We start from the raw sequence: 16,740 nt of genomic DNA on the forward strand, positions 1-16,740 counted from the left end.
TACTGGAGTTTTAAAGGGAAACTTAGAAAAAATTTTGAAATCTGTGAGGTCAAGACAAAACCTAGGACATTGTGAGGTGAGTTTTAGGATTTCTGAAAATATAATCAAGTAAAATTTAAAGGATCTTCTTAGCTCCTGAGAAGTAAGAAACAAAAACAAAAGCAGACAACTGTTCAAATTTAGCCAGCAAGCCTCAGTTTATCAACCCTTGGTTAAAAGTGTGAGCTGTGGGGTTTCAGTGTCTTCACCCATAGATAATGACAGTATCTTTCTCTGACAAGATGGCTTTGAAGATACCTGTACTAACATGGGTATAAAGCACCAGAACCCTGCCTGACAGTCTCTAGTAAATGCATGTGATTTTTTTAAATGTGATTCTCATCACTCCAAATATAAACACAACATGAATGCACTCCAGGAGATTTTTGAATGATAAGTTGACACTTGAAATTGTGTTAAGTTCCCTAGAAAATCCTTATATGTAAGGACTGGAGATGAAATCTGTTACATATGTTGTTCTATAAGGGCAGTTGTTGAAAGCCCCTGTCTTGGTAGCTTAGGATAATCTGATCAGATTATGGTCGTGTTCAGAATTTTTGTGTACAAGGTGTTAGTACACATTGTGTCTTTTCACCTACTCAAAAATAGATTTAGCAATACCTTATAGTTCATACAATGTGTTGGTAGATTAAGATATTGTAAATTGGGCCCAGTGGTGGCTGGAGTTGCCGCCTTGCATGTGCTGGGATCCCATGTGGGCTCTAGTTCGTGTTCCTGTGGCCCCGCTTCCCATCTGGCTCCCTGCTTGTGGCCTGAGAGGCCAGAGAAGGACAGGCCAAGGCCTTGGGACCCTGAGCCCCAGTGGGAGGCCTGGAGGAGACTCCTGGTTCCTGGCTTCATATAGGCTTGGTGTTGGCTTTTGCAGCCACGTGGGGAGTGGGTGGGCAGAGAGAAGATCTTCTTCTCCTTCTCTCTGTGTATCTGACTTTCTAATTAAAATGAGTAAATTTTTAAAATAAAGATATTGTCAATATTAGGATATTAGAGAAAATAATTGCTAAATTCTAGGGGATGGTATTTCCATCCATTGTGTTGTCTCTGCTTTTGATGCTGGCGTGTTATTCTTGATCACTGGTCTGAATCTTGGCTCCTCCATTTCCAATCTATATCCCTGCTAATCCACCTAGGAAAACAGGGGGTGATGGTCCTGTTTGGGGGAACTGGATTGAACTGCTGTCGCCAGTCTGCAGCCCCAGATGGAAAAAGTATCAGTTGCCTTTCTTCCCACCCACTCCATCTCTCTCTCTCATTATCTTTTTGCACACTTGCACAGTTCCCCCCACCCCCCTTCTCTGTCATTCTGCCTTTTAAATAGAAACCTTTTAAAAATATTTGTTTTTATTGGAAAGGCAGATTTACAGAGAGAACTGACAGAAAGATCTTCCATCTGCTGGTTCATTCCCCAAATGGCCACAATGGCCAAAGCTGAGTTGATACTAAGCCAGGAGCCAAAAGTTTCTTCCAGATCTCGCACATGGATTCAGGGTCCCAAGGCTTTGTACCATGTTCCACAGCGTTTCCCGGGCCACAAGCAGGGAGCTGAATGGGAAGTGGAGCTGCCGGTATATGTGTTGGAGCTCATAAGGGATCCCAGCACTTGCAGAAGGAAGATTAGGCAATTGAGCCATCAAGGCAAGCCCTAAATAGATGCCTTTTAAAGAAAGAGTTTCTAGATTCCAGAAGGTACTACAAAGTTTAATATAATTTGGTTATTTCCATTTTTATGAGGAGAACTTTGAAATTTTGTATTTGATCAGACAAGGAAGCTTCTAAGTGATTGTGTTGGGTACCAACTCTTTCTGGTCTGCATCTAGAACAGACAGCAGGCAAGAAAAGCCTCATTCAATATGTAGTTAGTTTTCCTGGAATTTTGAATATTAAACTGGCTCCAAGTATCTATATTGAGAAATGTTGTTGAAATAATCATTACAATAAATATGTTCTATCCCAAGGAAATAAAAATCTAATAGCATCCACATTTCTAAAAAGTTAGACATGTTAACAACAATAGAAAGCAGACACAAGATAGATAGCAAAAAGCAGAGGAAAGAACACAGACCTTAGACATTGGAAATCCAATAAGTATCTGAGAAGTCCCAAGCCTGGAGTCTATAAATCCAGGAGATAGGCATCGTGATTACAAGGCATAGAAGTTCAATCATTAAGTGACCTTTTCATCAACCTGTGAGCAGATGTGAGAATATTTTGTCCCCGGAGTAATGCTGAGAATGGCCAAAAAGCCCCGGGATCATCTACCTTATGAGGTATCACAGCATATACAGACATCACAACTTCTGCCTTCTCACTGAAGCTACCAGTGCGATTCTATAAGGTAGAAGTTCAGACAAAGGAGGAGGCTCAGGGATCAAAGAGGTAGCACAGGGTCCCTAGCTAGCTTTCAGCTTTCAGTTGGATTGAAATTAATGAACTCTCTCCTTCTCATTTCCATATCTTCAACACAAGAACAAAGAGTTTTTCATTACTGTAATAATTTTACTTTGGTCTGTGAAGAAGGCAAAGAGCCCACCTCCTGGCAAAGGTTCTCTGCTTGATCATACTTCAATCTGGCTCCTTTGAGTCCTTTCCTTGACTGGGCTCCCGCCATGGGCTCTGTCCCTGACCTACTTTTAGCAAGATGTCTAGTTTGCAGAAAATCCCCTCTCCTTGCTGAAGGTGTGTATTATACCACAGGAACACTGAAAGGGAATAAGCTGAAAGGCTTGATAGTGTCAAGTAGGAAGTGTATTTTCTTAGCATTTGGGAATGTCCCCTAGACTTCCAGGAAAAAGAAGCATTTCACTAAACTTTGGATTATCTGTATGTAGCCGGCTCAATCAGACCTGGAGGTGGCAACGTTTGGAGTTAAGACTTAGAACAGCTGGGGAGTTAGAACAGCAGAGGCTTGTGTCCCTGCTCCATCAGCCATCATTTGGTACATATAGGGAGATAGGTGCTAGTTTCTTTCTGTCTGTCTGGTTTCTTTCCGGGTGTTGATGGCGGGGGTGGGTATCTGTACCCTGAGTTGAATTGATTGAAAGGTTGGGATATAGCAGTCATTCCTTCCTGTAAGAACTTTAGAAATACATTAATTGTACATGGTAAAAATGGAAGTATTGTGCTTATGAGGATAAAAGGAGATAACATACATTTTTCTTGAAGGCAAAGATCTTCTGAGAGATGGATAAGTTGGATATTGTTTAGTTTGTCTGACAAAATGGCCAGTCCAGCTGCTCCTATCCCAATTCCTGCCAGGACACCTAGTGAGATTAGCAAGGAATTGAGCCCCAAATTCTTGACATAGTGTTACAGGGACAGAAAATAAAAGCTGATCTGGATTGTAGGACAAAGGGGGAAGACAGAGGTAAGAATACAGGTCCCTGTCCAGTTTGGGGAAAGACAATATGTGTGAAGCAACAAAATTTTAGGTGACCACGCACAAAAAAATGTCAGATTTTCTGGTTGTTAATAGTGAACTTAATATATGCTTAACAAACCTTCAAGGAAAAAAATTTGCACATGTGTACACAAAATACATTGTTTTTAGATGATAGGCAGGACACGATTTATTATAATCAAATATGTAAAATGCAATTCTAGTAAATCAATTGATTCTCATATGTTTTGCTGACTTTTGTCAGAATAATGTATCTGTAGCCAATTTCCTAACACAGTTGAGAAGCATAATTCTGAACTAAATGTTGAATGTAATAAGATGTTCTGAAAGATCTAGCAGATAAAAAATATAAGCTCTTCAAACACTTTTATTTTACAAATTACACATTACAAAGTGCCAGACAAGAGCCTTAAACAAAGGTACTCTAAGGGGCTAACTTCACCTGAATAGATGTGCTGTATTCTGTGACACTTTAAGGTCAAAGAAAAATACTTATTCTCCACAAAGCCTCTTCCTCTTAACTTTTTTGTTTGACTTCATTTTCTTGAATAGAAGACCTTTTATTTCACAACGGGCTAAGTTGATATCTAAGTGGAGAGTTGTATCTGAGACAGTGCAGAATAGTGGTCACTAGGTCAGTGGGTTGACAGCCTCTGGGCCACATTAACCTGCTGACCCTAGAACTTAGTGAGATCATGAGGATTGGCAGGGATGTGTATGTGAGCCAGCAGTATTATCTTCAAATATGAAAGGTGACATTGCCAAGCAGGACAATTAGTTAAGCTGTCTTTTCTGGAAATTGCTTTGAAATAGAAATATGGTCTCTGAAGAAGTTTCCTGGCCTAAAAGTTAAGGTTTGATAATATAAAGTCTGACATAGAACCTTTGATATGTAAATTACTCATATTCCCTTTGAGAATCATTATGAATGATCATGCCAGAACAACCTCTACACAGACACACCACCTGTCAGGTCCTGTAAGGCCTTTCTAAGACAGGCACAAGAATTTTCAACATATGGGGTTTGTCACAAACAAGCATTCTTGCATTTAAATATGAAACTGAAACATTCATGAGTTAAAACAGTAGCAAGTCCATTACCAAGTGAGTAAAAGATGAGACCACAATTCTTAAGACTCCATTGAAAGTCTTAGCTATAAGATGTGTAAAATTCATATGTTACAAAGGAGTATACACTTTAATAAATGCATTCATTGAGAGCCTTGCCAGTTATCATAGTCTGAAATTAATGCTTTCCTTGACAATATGCAGAAGTAATTTTCATGATTCAGTTAGTTGCATCCTTGTGAAAATTAAATGAGATATGTAGTTACAGTGTCTCCTTGATGGTATGTCAAATAGAAACTTGGAAACTATTGATTATCTTACATCATTTAAATATCTTCATTTCTGATTTTGATACTTGAAGAAGTGTCACATGACTTAATTATTAGCAGTAAGATTTTAAATATGTATATCCTTACGAATTTTAATAACCTATTGTGGTAACTTATAAATATGGGTATAATAAGATTATAGTTAAAATTTATTGAACAGCCATCAAATGTATTCATTGACTAAACTATCACAAAATCCTAAGTGTATGGAACTGAAGAACAAAAATACTGAGAGTAATGAACTTGACTTGAGGTACATAGCTGACAAGTGATAGTAGTAATTTGAATCTAAACTCTTCAAAATCCACAGTTTTGACACAATTCTAAACTATTCTGTGCATTTCGTTATGAGACCAAATTTTAATATATTCCTAATAGTTTCAGTTTAAGCCACATGTTGCTAAGGACAAGTCGAACAATTAAGTAGCCAAGAAGTAGAGGAAAAATCAGAGAATGCTCACCAATATAAACTTCTTTACTACAAAAATTATGAATGAGCCTTTGTAGGTACTCTGTTGTCTTGACCCTTCAAAATAGCCAGTTACATCACATTGGGTTGAGCTTAAGATTTCTTTATGGAAGCAAAAATAAGTGAGTTAATATTGCTTATGACTGACAAAAAGACAGTGATGCATTTGAATACTTTTAATAACACAAAATGTAAGACTGCTGTAAGAGTGATTTCTTTCATGACCCAGAAATTATAAGTGATATTTTAGGGAACCTTGGAGAGTCAGACTATGGATGACTTTACTGTGCTAAAGAAAAATTAATGGATAATTTCTGGAATGAATCAAGTCTTATTTATTCCAAACATGATCTAATCTGATAGAATATGCTTTAGAATAAATGGCGACAATAAAAGCTGGCTGCTCCCACTTTTCAAAGGACTGAAGAATGAAATTATCCAATCGGAGGATAAAATCCTGTGACTCTTTGATTGTTAATTCTCAGATCTGAAACACTGGGAAATGGAGAATGCTGTCTATATACTCCAGTTGCAGAGACCGTGTCACCTGTCCGACAGAGCATTTTAAATTGATATTTCATGACTTCATTTTAAATAGTTTCTAATATCATAATTCCGTTTTGGAGCTCTAGCTTCTAACAATGTAGCTGTTACACTGTTTTACATCAATGTGACCTTGTGGCCAACAGATGAGTTTATATGGCACAACAACTTCAAATACATAAATATGTTACTAATAGTGAACTTAGCTCAGAATCATGATCAATCCAGATTTTCTAAAAATGCAATTCAGTTTGAATATATCTGTGAAATAAACCACATTTATTCAGATTCTACTGGTTTAAGACAAAATTGGGGGAAAAAACACTTAAGGTTATTTTCTGCATACCAAAAAGGTAAATATAGTAAAGAAAAAAAAATAGACATGTCAGTGTCCAATTGGCCAATAGCAAGTCACACAAAATTGTCGGCTAATCTCTTTTGAGCCCTGTGTTAAGATATGGAAAATATGATACATTATCTGGGATAGAAAGCAAGATATAAGCCTGCAAAAAGGATAGAAAGTAATACTTAAAGTGCAACTTGCTTTATTATCCTGCATTATGTGTTTGCTGTTTAATGAATGATATAATCATATGTATGATCCAGCTGTATTGTATGATATATATATATATATATATATGGACTTTAGTTAAAATGTAGAAAGAGGTAGTTACACTATATACATACATGTATATACATATATGTTAATATATGTATGTATATATGTGTGTATATATGTGTTTGTATGTATATATTTGTAGTTTTTTTACTTAGATGGTATAAAGAGCGGTAGAGACAGAATGAGAAAAGCATCTTCCATCTACTGGTTTACTCCTCAAATGGCTACAACGGCCAGGAGTAGGTCAGGCTGAAGTAGGAGTTTATAGCCTCATGTGTGTCTCCCTGATGGGTGGCCGGGGCACTTGAGGTGTCATCTGAGTCCTTCTAAGGTACATTAGTATGAACCTGGTCCAATAGACCAGGCAGAACTCAAACCAGCACTTTGTTATGAATGCTGGCATCTCAAGATGTAGCTTACTAACAATTTGTATTTAATGTGATTGATGGTTTGGTTAGTTTTATCATCTTGTTTTTTTTAATTTATATTTCTGGTCATTATGTGATTTTCCTCATCTCCTTCTGAAATGCTGACCACCTGGAAAGCCTCTCTCCCCTCTTGGTGGGGCAAATGCCAGGTTCCTTTTGTTTTCTTTCTCTAGGGATCTGTGTTCTTTGCTGCCTGTTGCTCCACATCATAAATCCATTGCTTCATATATTTATTAAAGTGGATAGTTATTTTACGGTGGAGCAGTAATGCCTGTTCCTATCACTCTTCTGTGGGAGGAAATAGAAATTTTCTATGCTATGGCAATAAAACAGAATAGGGATGATTCTAAGATAAGAACATTTAGGTTTCTGGCATGGCAGTTATGGAATGTTGTCCCAAGCGTTATCCTAAGTTCCTGGGATAAAATCCCATCTCCACATCCAATATTAGCTTCTTTTCATGCACATTTTTGGGAGGCAGAAAGTGATGGCTACAGTGCTTGGATTCTTGCCACTCATGAAGCAGACCCACATTGCATCCACAGCTAGCTTTGGATCATCTCAGACCTAGCTGTTGTAGAGATTTGGGGAATGAATCAAGCAGAGAAATCTCTCTTGGAAAGAAAGACTGTTCAGAATTGATTAATCTTGCCTAAAGAGTGTAACATGACTGTCAGAAACTGAGATTTATTACAGATTCTGTCATAGAGCAATAAAGTAATATTGAAGATTATACTTCAGATTGTGCTGTGGAGGTTTGCCTTGATGGCTGTCTACAGTTTAGCTTTGCCCCTGACTCAAAGGTGTCACGTTAGTGGTTGTTGCTAAGCTAATCAAACCTCAAGTCTCCTTTGCTCGATAAGTAAGGTCAAACCATATTGAAGCATATTCATGATTGGGGACTGCATTATGGTTCCACATAGCAGCATTTTTATTAGGAGAAATTCCAAGGTGAGGTGAGACAGCTACTTACTCAGAACTGATCCAGGTTAAGCTGCCACCTGCAAGCCTGTATACCACGTAATTACATATTCAGGTCCCTGCTGTTCCACTTCCAATTCTGCTTCCTGCTAATGCAGCTGGGAAAGCAGCAGAAGATGCCTGAAGTCCTTGGGCTCCTCTATACAATAGACCCAAATGAACTCCAGACTCATGGTTTCAACCTATTATAGTCCTGGCTATGTTCTCCCTTCTCTCAAATAACTAAATAAATCTTAAAGGAGTTAAAAGAATATTTGAAATTCAGGCCTGGTGCAGTAGCTTACTGGCTGAAGTCCAGCCTTGCACATACCAGGATCCCATATGGGTGCTGGTTCTAATCCCAGCAGCCCTGCTTCCCATCCAGCTCCATGCGTGTGGCCTGCGAGGGCAGTCGAGGACGGCCCAAAGCCTTGGGACCCTGAACCCGTGTGGCAGACCCAGAGTAGGCTCTGGATTTCTGTTTTGGATCAGCACAGCTCTGACAGTTGCGGTCACTTGGGGAGTGAATCATTAGATGGAAGATCTTCCTGTCTGTCTCTCCTCCTTGCTGTATATCTGACTTTCCAATAAAAATAAATAAATCTTTAAAAAAAAAGAAAAAGAGTATTTGAAGTTCTAGCAAAAATAACCACATCACTAAATAGGTGCTACTGTGTACAAAACATATGCCTGATTTATTAAAGGGTTTATACTTAAATTTGATATATAAATTAGTAAGTATTACGTACTTAAAATTTCTTTCTGTTAACTAGTTCTACAGACAAAATATTTAATAAAAATTACGGTTCTCTTCAATAAAACACATGGACCCTAGAAATTAAGGAAGACCTAGTACAGTTTAGATCTTTAAGTTAAAATGGAATGGATCTCCCAGAAAGCAACCCATTAAAAACTTGTTCCTGTTAATTTCAATACACGATAGCATTGGTGACACTAAGTCTACAAAGGTATAAGTAATAAATGTCATTATTTCCAATTTTCTAGATCATCCAAGAGCATTCATTAATGGAATTTTTAAGGAATCGTTTTCCAAATATATGCCCATTGTATTGATACTCTTGATCATTGTGTATATAAATACATTATACTTCTATTCAGTATTTATAATATTTATAGCTTCATTTTTATTCCTGATTGAATTTAAACATCTGCTAAACCATTATTTCAATTTAGATCTTTTAAAAAGCTTTTATAGCCTTTTAGTTAGCTACCTCTTACACCTCACATGGATGCTAAAAAGCAAATTTACCTATTCTGTATTTTTGTCCTTTTTTCTACTATCCCATCCATCTCAGAGATGCCATTGCCTCTTGTCAGTTAGCAAATCAAAAGACATCTACTCACTTTCCTTCATTTCCAACTCCTAATAACACCGTGTTTGATTGCTTCTACATCATAAATCTGCAATCTGTCATGTCTTCATCATCAGTCACTCCTAAAAGTAGGATTGCATAATCCCAAATGAATGTCACGGTCTCCTTATTGGTTACTTTTCCCCTTCAAACTCTATTTCCTGAGCAGAATCATTTCCTCTGGTTAGAAGGGAGGTTGGATAGGAAGAGAGGTCCTTGTTGAAAACCTATGACATTCTGATCTTAGTTCAATACTAATTATGACATTTTGATAGCTTTAAATAATTGTGACCTGGTCTCGGCATCATAGCCTAAAGTCCTCACTTGGCACAAGCCCGGATACCCTATGAGTGCTCTATTTAACATCCGGCTCTCTGCTTGTGGCCTGGGAAAGCAGTAGAGGACGGCCCAAAGCCTTGGGACCCTGCACCTGCAGACTCTGGATCAGCCCAACTGTGGCCTTGGCAACCACTTGGGGATTGAACCAACTGAAGGAAGATCCTTTTTTCTGTCTCTTATTCTCTCTGTAATTCTGACTTGCCTACATAAATAGTAGGTAAGTTAGTAAGTACGTAAATCAGATAAAATCTTTTTTAAAAATTGTGGCCTATTTCCAATCAATGTTATTTTTGTTTGAGTTTGTTTTCAAATCCGTGATGTCTAGTGCAAGGTTTGATACATAATAATATTTAAAATTTTTGAATAAGAGATGATATTAGAGAATAAAGATTAATTGTGATCTTAAAATTAGAACGTTTTCCCCACTGTTTACAACATTTCAGTTCTACCAGTCAAGTAGTAATAGGAAATATATGCCAAATAGCGTTAAATAAACTTGCATATCAAAAAGAAAGTAAAAAATGTCAGTTCACAAGCAGATGTTTTATTTGTTCAGTGGCAGGCATCTGGTTGTTTATATCATCAGCAATGATTTGTTCATTTTGCTCTAATTTCACGTCTATGTGTTAAGAATCATCTAAACTCAGATTTCTAACATAACAGACATACAAAGAAAAAATTGCTTATATCAAATGTATATTTAGCTGACATTTTTACTTTAAGTTCCATAATTCTGTCAGAGCATTATATATTATACATCCATGCCCTCCTCAAAAGCTAGTGAGTTAGGCATCCCATCCATATTTTACAGAAGATGAGTTGTCCCAGGATATGCAGCAAGCAACAAGCTTGCGGAGGGAGAGATGATTTAATGATATAATTTTGAATATAATGCCCAAGATATTAATAACTATATCACTCCATGTTTTAAAGACAACTTTTACTAGTTAAAACCTACACTGAATATTCCCTAGTATTATCTCATGGATCACTCTTTGTTTTTTTAAATGTTCCATTTACACATTCTGTATATAAAACCATCATTAAAATATAGCACTTTTGTTAGCATAATAGGCTAAGTGGAGGTGTCTTGGCCATGAAGATGTCCTGGCATTTCTAGCAAATTAAGTGGATGGCTTCTCAGGAGAAATTCCAAGATGGGAGAAAGAAGGAGGTAGCACTGTATTTCCATCTAATATTGTATTAAAATACTAATACAACATTTACTATTGGGCATTTTCTTGGGCATTAACTTTAAGGAATAGTAAGAAATATGTTCAGGAACATTTGTGAAATCTAGAATCTAGACTTGGCCAAAATAAAGCTAATTTATCAAAAGACTTATCCATGTTTTTAAGATATTAAAGCATGATTTGTGTATCTGCAAAAGGTAAAGGAACTCATAGAGCATTTCCCAAACATTTGTCATGAGGAAATCCTTTTGGAAAAAAACATCCTTTGCAACCCATACTTGCATTTCTTCTATAAACTGGAATATTAACAGTTGAAAAATTCAGTAGTTTTTTTACACTTCATGGGACTTGAGGTTTTGTTTTCAAAAGCCCACTAGTGGCACAAAGGACCTGCAGTAAAGTCCTATAATGAATTCTGACTTTGCAATAGCAATCAATAAATCTTTTTTAAAAATTAAACTTTCTAGACTATTTTTAGCCATTTGAGTCATTATATTTTTCCATAAAACTTTTCCTAATTTTTAAGCTTGCTTTAGAACCTCCATGAAAATGAATTTTTTGTTTTATTTTCAGCAAAACATATTCAGTTGAAGACTTTGTAGACAGGAAGATCACATTCTGCCCTGGCCCTTACTCATTCCATAACCTTGGGAAAGCTCTGTGCTGTATACCCGTTACCTTTTATAAGCAGCTGACATGCTCCTGATTTAGAGGATTTTGTAAAGATAAAACTTGTAAAGTACAATACCCTGAAAAAAAGCAATGCTTAGCAAACTGTAGGTGTCATGATATTGATGAGGTAATCAAGATAAATCAATAGTGGTGGAGGAACATTGGATCAGAGTCGGTCATATGCAAACTTCAGTTTGTATTAAAACAGCATCTGTGGGCATGTACTCCCAGTCCCCTGTTACCCTGATTGGGCCGACCTCAAGACACCAAATGATGAAACACTGGACTGCTGGAATTGGACTTCACTGAAGTCCTTCCCATGATGCCTTTGACCTGCCTTTGCCTCTCCTGTGTCTGCATACCCCTTCTTCTCTGCGCTTCCTTCTCATTGCCCTCAGACCTGGGAGACAGGAGACTTGCAGCTTTAAAGGAATGAGTGGACCAGCCAGGGCAGCCCTTTCGTCTGCATTGGAAGCTGCAGGTTCTGAGTTAGGGTTTTGTCAGTTTTTAGTAGTGACTTCATCTGATCCTTTATCAGAGCAGGTCTAGTCGCTTGTTAACACGTTGTTGAACCTGATTTATAAATGGAGTACAAAAAAAGGAATGAGGAAAAAGCACTTTCCCGTTAGCAAAGCACTTAAGAAAAAAAAATGTGTAGAAGGAAATCCCAAGCAGAGGTGGATGAAAATAGTCACTTTCATGTTAATAATTCAAAAGCCCCCAAATTAAATTATTTATAAACAAACACGCAGAAATAGGATTGTTTGTGTGTGTTACATAAAACTAACTGATGTTCTGCCTATAGTATTTAAGCAATTGTTTCCATTCTCCTCTTTTGCTTAGGGGTGGTACATGAGTCAAAATAAACATTTCCTTAGAAATTCTTCTGAAAGGAAAAGCCCAGCTTTTTCTGCATTTTACAAAGAAACTCTTATCCCACCTTCCGTGAGCAGACTGCCTTTTGTGGCAGCTACATTTTGAATTTTCACAAATTCATTTAGGATTTTACTGTTATTATTTTTTACTTACGTGTATTCAGAAGAGGAAAAATACAGACAATAAATGGCTGCCTCGGGCAGAGCCTGATCAGAGAGCAGGGCTCGGTGTCTGTGTTAACTGCTCTTGCTTCCTTGAATCTCAAGTTGAAATCCAACTCTGAAAAAAATGGCAAAATCTCTGGTCTCACTTTTAACAGTCACAAGCCAAAAATGAGTGTCAAGTCAGCCAGACCCAGGGCATTCTCCCACAGGGACAGCAACTTTCCTCCATTTCGCTTTTGAATGCTGTTCCACCCAGCATAATGTTGGAACCCTGCACAGGCAAGAATCTTCATTTTGCCAGAGGGAAAAGCATACAAGGAATATTTGAAATATAGTTCCCAGAGCATGAGTAATGATATCTTAATATCAGAACTTCTTATTATGCGTCATGCTTTATTTTTTGAATGCTTTATCTCGGGATCTGCTTTAAATAGTAAATGTGCCTGATTTCCAAGGGGTGGAATGCCTTTATCAAAGAGGACACTACCTGAGCTTCAGGGACCACTGATAATTCCAAAGGGGTAAATAATTACATCTATACAAATATGTAACTGAGAAAGTTTATAAAATAGCTTTTATATGGCAGAAATTCTTGGGCCTGACTTTAAGCAGAAGTGAAGTCAAATTATACAGCTGTTCTTGTAGACTATGTAAAGCAGTCTGGCAATGGCAAGGTCTTTGTACTAATATTAACCCAAATTAGGCCCATGTGTAAGTCTAAAAGTGAACCGCAACTATAGTAAAGAATTTCCACATTGGGGCCCTATAAATATGATAACCTAGAGGTAAATCCTCACCGCACATGCCTGGGATCCCATATGGATGCTGGTTCACGTCCTGGTTGCTCCACTTCCCAACAAGTTCCCTACCTGAGGCCTGAGAAAGCAGTAGAGAATGGCTGAAAGCCTTGGGACCCTGACCCAGGTAGGAGACCTGGAAGAAGTTCCTGACTGCTGGCTTCAGATAGGCTCAACTCCACTGTTGCAGCCATTGACTTTCCAATAAAAATAAATAAATCTTAAAAAAAAGAATTCCACAATTATGAGTTTTTTTTTCCTCTCAAAATGAATCAGTTGTCAAGGTCTGTCCCTAGTGAATGTACACATCAAAGCACACGTGTCTTCTAGCAGAGTGATTACTTCAATAGATCATCATTGGGTGACAAAAATTTTTCCTATGCAATTACCAAATTGTATTTTTCACATTCATATGCTAACTTAAAAATCTGTCAGACCCCATTGTTCACCACTAAGACGTCAAATAAAACTGATTTATTGATAGAAATTCTTTTTTCCTGAGTTTATTACATTTCAGGCACATACTTGATGCAACTGCTCAATTAGGCCCACTCACAGGATCCTAGATTGTCCCCATTGCTCATATCAAAAGATCTGTATTAAACAAGAAATCTGCATTTGTGGTTAGTGCAGATCCAATTTTAATTAAATTTCTTGAAATAGACTTTGTTTTTATTTCTATCGAATATTATACAGTTCCACAATTTGAGCAATATGAAAAGCTTATTTTCATTTGTTAAAAATGGTGCTTAGGAATTGGCAGTGTTATTTGAGATTTGGTAAAGACATCTTTCGAAATACTATCTGGGCTCTAGGCAGACTATTCATATGATGAAAGAATTATCAAAACTACTCAGATAACATGATCCAAACATTCTTCCCAGCATGGAAATCTCTGAAGTGTCATCATATGACCATCCTCCATCCCCGGGTGCTGATATAGTAACAGCAAGGAGCAGCACCCATCCTGTCCGCCCCCTAACATACTCAGGAGGAAAAGAAAAAACCAGAAATGTTTTTCCCAGCCACATTCCTGCATGTCTGGAACATCCCGCCTTAACCACAGGTCCACATGGGCATGCATCACTCTCAGCTATGTAAACAAGAAGAAAATAAGAATTATTTAAAAAGATAAAGGAGAAACATAAAAAAAAACTGTCTTGAACACTCTGAAATGGACTCACCCAACTTGGTATTTCTACTTGGAAAATTTAATATAAAATATTTAAAAATCAAAATCTTGTAAATTAAGTAAAAGAATGGAGAAAGGATGCCATTCAATCCTTTGACTTGATGAAATGTGTTCATTAAAACTGACAGCATTTTGGAGGGAACAGACCTGTAGGTATTGTACCTTTTTATTTCAAGTACCAAAATTTCCTCTCAATGCTACTCACATATGAATCAACTATTACCCCGGGGAAAGATAGAAATTAAATTGTTGGCTCTATCTGGTGTTCCTGAGTGATCCACAGAGAGACAGATGCCAGTGAAAGGGATTGAACTTTAAGGCTTATCAGCACCAGACACATGGGAAATTGCGAAGTGATAACACCATCAATAGGGAAATGGAGGTTATACACAGAAGTACCAGAAAGAAACCAGAAGAGGCTGCTCAAATAATTTTGGTTATCTCTGTTTGAGGGAACAGAAAGAAAAATCATTTTTTTTAAATGATCCTAATATCAAAGGCAACAAACATTTCTTAGATAAATCTTTATCTTGATTAGAGAGATAATCCTGAGGGACCTAAGAAACTTCACTAATAATCAAAAACTTTGAACTGCATTTCTCATGGAGAAACACGAGGCAAGAATAAATCCACCATCTGTAATAAAGTTTGAGGATCGTTTTTTTTTTCCTAAAATCCTCTGTCTCTTCCTCTCTTACAACCACCCATCCATCCATCTTCCCTCTTCCTCTCACTTCCAGAAAAGAGAGAGGGAGACAGTGGGAAAGAAAGTTTGCTTATTCACTCTCCAAATGCTCACAGCAACCAGGGCTCGCCTTCCAGCTCTCCCACATCCTCGGGAGGAGCTTATTTTAGTGAGTTATCATCCGTGCTTTCCAAGGTCTGCATCGGCAGAAAGGGAGCCTGCTCTCAAACGCACACATTAACTGCTAAGCTAAGCACCCACCATGAAACTCATTTTTTAAAAAGATGCATTCATATCTGAACATCAGTTTTTGAGAAGGAAAAGAACACAGATATACAAACATTAATAGTTTATCCCAACTCAAGCCATAAAAAAATCTCTTATAACAACTCACAGATGTTTTGTGTCTATGATATAAAGATATTCTTCAAAATCCGGCAAGAAATGAACTTAATCTACCCTGTTTTATAACAGGCTGGGTACGTTTTTCTAAAACATGTCCATGGGGCAGTAATATACATGTGATATTTATAGTAACAGTTAATAGTTGAGTTGCATATCTCAACTTCTCTTTTCAACATTTAAATAAGTGAATCTTCTCTGTCTTTTTTGGAGATTACTAACCTAGGATCCCATACTCAAAATGACCTATTGTTACCCTTACTCATTTGCTGAAAAGGTGTTGTTAAAATGATCAGCATTAAATAATATTTTGATCAACAGCCAGGACTATATGTGCTACTTGGAAGGAAAAAAAAAAGGTGTTTTATAGTTGACAAAATTATGCCAGAGATAAATTGACTGACTTAGCCACAATCAGTAACATGGATAGAATTGTGCATATCTCTCGCTTCTCAGAATCAGCTAGTGAAACAGTCAATTCCAGATCAAAAAGAGATTTTTAAGTAAGAAACAATGTGATGTTAGTTGCCAAGCAATTATTCCATTGCTGAGGTATACATTTCTACTTGCATTTTAAATATCTCTAATAAAATGACTAAATATTGTATAGCAGTGCCATAAACAGAAATATAATGAATACAATATTCAAAAATAGAAACATAGTCAGAAGATCAACATCTACTTAGTGATATGACACACTTTGTTTCTTGATTAATGGAAAAAAATTGTGTCAATTGCCTTGATGTTTCCAAGTTTCTGAAATTCTGTATGTTTTGGATCCTAACTTGGCTCTTAATCTTCATTTCCTGAGTGTTCCAAAGCAGCCCAGGTTATTCCTAATGTCTCATATTTCAAGATGGAAAAAACATAGACTCATGCTATATAGTTTCTGAATGCCCGTACAACTTCATAGAATTGTAAATAGAAATGATAATATCTGATATGTTAGAGAAGTGTCCGTCAGTGGGCTAGACTATAAGCATCATCTAATAAAATTGTTTTAACTACAGAATGTGGGAACAGATATTATCTATATTCTATCTAGTGATAAACTGAGATTCAGACGGGTTTAACTTCTGAAGAAGTTAGAAAAAGCAGAGCATAGAAAACTAAATGTCAGGCTGGTGCTGTGGCATAGTTAGTAAAGCTGCTGCCTGTGGCACTGTCATCCTACTGC

The sequence above is a fragment of the Ochotona curzoniae genome, unplaced genomic scaffold (assembly GCF_017591425.1).
Source record: "Ochotona curzoniae isolate NIBS_2020 unplaced genomic scaffold, NIBS_Ocur_1.0 contig_883, whole genome shotgun sequence".
Taxonomy (NCBI): Eukaryota; Metazoa; Chordata; class Mammalia; order Lagomorpha; family Ochotonidae; genus Ochotona; species Ochotona curzoniae.